Consider the following 5491-nt stretch of genomic DNA (forward strand, 5'->3'; position numbering starts at 1 on the left):
GGATGGGGGAGGGAAGGGTGTGTGAGCCACCATAAAGGCAAGGCTGACGTTCCAAACCCTCCACCCCTCCCCACATGCACAATTCTTCCCCCTTCTGTAACACAGGCATCCTGGGAAACAGATACCCCCTGTTCCCTTCCTGCCTCTCCATTACATCCTTTCTCAGCCCAGAGGTGTCAGAGGTGGCTGGGTACATCCCTAGGACTCAATGTTCACTGTTCTTGCCCACTCCCGGATTTCATGTATCTGGGCATCGAGACAGTGATCTGAGGCTAAGGTCAGATCTCTCAGGATGTGCTGGGCAATCAAGTGCTGTCCCCTATTCTTCCAGCCCCCACTGAGGGCCAGGCCTTCTGCTGCTTGCTAGGAACAAGGCAGGAAATAGGGACACCAGGCTTTGTCTTAGGAACTGCCTTCGGGGGATGGGAGAGATGGCCTAGCTAGTAAGCATCAGTTACAGATGGTAGTGATAGAAGCCGCACCGGGAACTAGGCAAGGCCGTGCACATCTGCAATTCCAGCGTGTGGGAGGCTAGGACTGAAAAATAACAAGTTTGAGGCTAGCCTCGGTTATATATATAAAAAAATCCTGTCTTAAAATTTAATCGATTGGGGGGCGGGGGGCTGAAGAGATGGCTCAGCAGTTAAGAACACTGACTGCTCTTCCAGGCGTCCTGAGTTCAATTTCCAGCAACCACATGGTGGCTCACAACCACCTATAATGGGATCTGATGCCCTCTTCTGGTGTGTCTGTAGACAGCGACAGTATACTTGTGTATACATACACACACACACATATACATATATATATGTGTGTGTGTGTGTGTATGTGTGTGTATGTATATGTATGTGTGTATGTATGTATGTATATGTGTATGTATAATCTTTTTTTTTTTTTTTTTTTTTTTTTTTTTTTTTTGGTTTTTCGAGACAGGGTTTCTCTGTGTAGCCCTGGCTGTCCTGGAACTCACTCTGTAGACCAGGCTGGCCTCGAACTCAAAAATCCACCTGCCTCTGCCTCCCAAGTGCTGGGATTAAAGGTGTGCACCACCACTGCCCAGCTTCATTTTTTAAAAAGAATAAGCTTCTTTTAAAAACTAATTAGGGCTGGTGAGATGGCTCAGCGGGTAAGAGCATTGACTGTTCTTCCAGACGTCCTGAGTTCAAATCCCACCAATCACATGGTGGCTCACAACACCCGTAATGAGATCCGACGCCCTCTTCTGGTGAGTTGGAAAACAGCTACACTGTACCTATTCAGCCGGGCAGTGGTGGCACACGCCTTTAATCCCAGCACTTGGGAGGCAGAGGCAGGCGGATTTCTGAGTTCGAGGCCAGCCTGGTCTACAGAGTGAGTTCCAGGATAGCCAGGACAACACAGAGAAACTCTGTCTCAAAAAACCAAAAACAAAACAACAACAACAAAAACCAACAACAACATCCCCCCCAAAAAAACCCTAATTGATTCATTGATTGATTAAATGAAGAAAGGCTAACAAAGCAGCATTGTAAGCCATGAGCTAGAAGATGCTGCCTAGCCACTCACTGCCTAGCCACGCTGGGCAGGCAGGAGTGACACAGAAATGGAAAGATCAGAGTCGTTTTCATGAAAGCTTTTGTGGCTGTTGGGTGGGGTCTGTCAGGAGCCCAAGTCTCCAGGAAACTGATGGCATAATTCAGGGGGTCTCTGGGTGGATGTTACAGCAGGGTTGAGAGGGAGGAGAGAGGAAGGGGTGCTGGCTGATGTACAGAGGCACCAGGTGGGAGGGGGCTTGCATGAACTGTAGGCAGAAGACAGCCCAGAACAGGATCTTGGGCTGAGGGTCAGGGTGGGTGGTGGGAGTCGGGGGTGGGTGGGTGAGTTGAAGTTCTCCAGGCAAGTATCCGGCTCCAGATCTCAACCTGGCCTCAGATCACCCTAGCTGCATGGCAGACGCCATCCTTGAGTCCAGATGAGGCTGAGAAGTTCTCAGCTGCACCAACTCTTGGACACCCTGCACCAGAGCACTCTGGTGACCTCTGACTTCCTTTTCCAGACCCAGGTGAGGGCTGAAGCAGTTGCGGGGAATGCCAGGACAACCAAGAATCTTTTTCTTTCTTCCTTCCTTCCTTCTTTCCTTCCTTCCTTCCTTCCTTTCTTTCTTTCTTTCTTTTCTCCCCTCCCACTTGAATCTTTTTCTTTTGACCTCATTTTTTAAATTATCCTCCATACAGAGAACAACACGATTCTTTTGCACCTGGGAAAGTGGCTGCGGAAAGTCTGCAGCCAATGACCTAGCCCACATGGGTTTCACATGGCCAAGGCACCCCTTGCCTGGGCAGGGTGGAGAGGCTTGTGGGGCATTCTCTTTCCTTGAGCTTTGTGGGACTCTTCCTTCAGGTCCTATCTCCTTGAGTGCAAATGAGCCTGGCTGAGCCCTCTCCTTCCATGCTGGGATGGTCCATATCTGAACTCACTAATCATCTTGCAAGGCAGGCCTGCTGGCCCCACCTATAAATGGAGCATTGGGCTTCAGACGGTATATGCGACCTGCCCAAAGTCATAGAGCAAGCTCTTAAACGTCCACTGGTATGCACTGTGGTGGCTGCAGAAGATGTTGCTTGGCTACTCAAATCTCCCGTACAGCAGACCACCTCTAAATAGTAGGAAACCATGGCCTCTCTAGAAGATCATACACATGTCTTTAAAAGAACTAGACAACAGCAAGTTGGGGCACAGGCATGAGATTGGGGTTACATTTGAAACACTACGACAGGATCCTGAGATCCCCCTTGGCTGATGGGACCCTCCCTTTCCTGAAGTCAGCTCTCTCTCTCTCTCTCCCTGGAAATACCTAGGAAATGTCAATGGGGGCCCCCCTCCTCCCTTGAGTCACATAGCAGCTCAAATATATTATACATATTAAAAGAATATATTCTCTGGCAGCCCTGAAGGGGATAATGAAACCTATATATATATATCTATATATTTATACACAATGGATTGGCTGGGAATGCTCCAAATATCCCTCCAGCTGTGGCAATCCTTTGATATATGGCGCAGGACTGATGCCTCCCCACCAGCGCCTGGTGGGAGACATTAAAGATTTAAAAAAAAAAAAAAAAAGAAAGGAAGGAAGGAAGGAAGCAGAAGAAGGAGAAGAAAAAGAACACAGCTGCCTTCGCCTGTGGCTGTACAGCAGGAAGCTGTGTTTAAATATTAAAACCACCCATCACCCAGCCCAGCTGTCCACCCCCTCCAGTGGCCTGGGACTGCGTTGGAGCCTCCTGTAGCTCTGAGAAGGTTGAAGCTGAGTCCAGACTGCTGAGCTCAGCCCTGTAATGGACTGGGGGTGAGAGAGTCGGGGTGCGGTGGGGTTCCAAGTCAGACCTCAGCCTTCAGGTGTGTCTGGGTTTGTCTGGGGAAGGGGCCTGATGTGGGAGTGAGGGAGGGTGCGGACACTTTGAGGATCTTCCTGAGTGGTGCTTTGGTGTGGGAGGACCTTGCCCTTACAGCCTGAGAGAGTTGGACTGGATCTAGGTATTTCAGAGGGTCTCTGACATTACCTGCCACTTTGGGGCAGCTCTGAGGAGTGGGGGATCCTCTGAAATAGGCAGAGAAATCTTTTATGTCACTGCTGACTCTTCAGGGTCCCTGGCAGGGTCTGACTTCTCCTGTCCCCAGTGTCCCCAGTGAGAGGCACTTTGTAGATGTCTGTTTATGATCAGGGACACAGGAAGGCTCAATCTGTTCAACAAGGTGACTAGAGGAGTTCAGAAGTGAGCTTTGGGAAGGGTCTTGCTAGAGACAAGCTCTGGACACTGGAAGAATTCAAACAGGCCAAGTCAATGAGAGTGCCAGAGAGAAGCTCAACATCTGATGGGAGCGCTGACGTCCCTTCCAGCCTCACACTTCTGTGATTTTAATTTCTGGTGATTATAGTGAACTTCTGCAACAGCTGAGGGAGAGGGAAAGAGCAAGAAGTTTGGGGCCCTTCATGCTTGTGGGAAGTGTTGGCACATGGCCTTGTTTCCTCTTGGGGTGCCTCTAGGGGTGAGTTCATTCCAGGGTTAAAAGACTCAGTCTACATCATCAGTTTGGACACACACCAAATGTTTTGTCCCCTCACTTGGAAGGGCAGAGATTAGTTCCTGCTCCAAAGGCAAGGTAGGCAGGCCTGGCACACCCAGCCAAGCACGAGCCCTGTGCGGACTCAGGCACAGATCCTTCACAAGGGGGTTGTCAGTGCAGTGTGAACGATGTGAGAAAGGACATTTGCTTACACAGTCTTTCTTCAGATTGGGATGCTTGATTTAGGATTGCAAAATCTAAAATTCCCAAAACCAGACACTCTTGAGCCCCGGTGATGAGTCAAGAAACCTTTCTGGCTGGTGTGGTGGCACCTGCTTTTCTCTAATCTCAGCTTTCCAGAGGCAGAGGCTGAAGCAGGTGGAGTTTGAGGACAGGTTGGTCTACATAGTGAGTTCCAGGTTAGCCAGAGCTACATAGTGAGACCCTGCCTCAATAAACCAAAATAAGACAGACAGACAGACTTGGGGTTGATCTAGGGTCTCCTGCATGGTAGTCAAGTACTGTACACCAGCTGGGGTTTTTCTCCCAACTTTTTATTTTGAGACACAGTCTCCCCACATTGCCCAGGCTGACCTTGAATTTCAGTTCCCCTGCTTCAGCCTCCCAAGCAAGCTGGAATTACAAGCTTGTGCCACCAAGTTGAGAAAAGCAAGTAGTTTTTGAAATGATGGTCCAGTTAGGAGTTTCTCTGGGGCTGTGAGCATTAGAGCGCGATGCTCAGCCGTGTCTGGAAAGCCTGTTGCTTCTGGAGTGCTACCCAGAGGGAAGCCTGTGACAGGACCTATGAAGAAAGAATGTTGCTTTTTTAACTTAGAAAAAGACAAAATGCTTGCCACACCCATGATGCACTGGAGCTCAGGGAGGCACTTGGGAAAGGGGTGCATCCATCCACTCATTAAAAGCCTTCCCCCCTCAAAAATGTCACCAGTAGCATCCTCTGGTTTGGGGGAATAGATACCCCAGGGGCTGGTGTTAAGGGCGAGCAGCTTAGAAACTGGATCCCAGAGCCCCTTTCATTTTCCCATTTCCCTTCTTGACGTAGCAAAGCCAGTTCCAAGCTGGACATGGTAGCAGACAACTTTCATCTGAGACCTTCAGAGGCCAAGGCACAAGGATTGTTACAAGCCTGAGGACAGCCTGAGCTATAGGATAAGACCCGTTGGAGGACAAAATGCAAATCCTGGTACACTGACAGACCCAGAAGAGTCAAGAGGTTGTAGCAATGGGGCCAGTTGTTCAAGCAGAAAAAGGCCAGTGTTGATCTAAGCTGACATGTGGGTCATATTGGAAGCTCTGCTGCTTCTGGGAGAGGAAGGCACAGAGTGGCAGGCTAGGCCAGGAAGTGGAGTGGCAGAATGATCAGGAAGGGTGGTGTAGCCTGCGCAGTCGTCTCGCCAGCAAGAAGACACACGGACACTAG

This window comes from Mastomys coucha, unplaced genomic scaffold (genome assembly GCF_008632895.1).
Source record: "Mastomys coucha isolate ucsf_1 unplaced genomic scaffold, UCSF_Mcou_1 pScaffold15, whole genome shotgun sequence".
In the NCBI taxonomy this organism is placed as follows: Eukaryota; Metazoa; Chordata; class Mammalia; order Rodentia; family Muridae; genus Mastomys; species Mastomys coucha.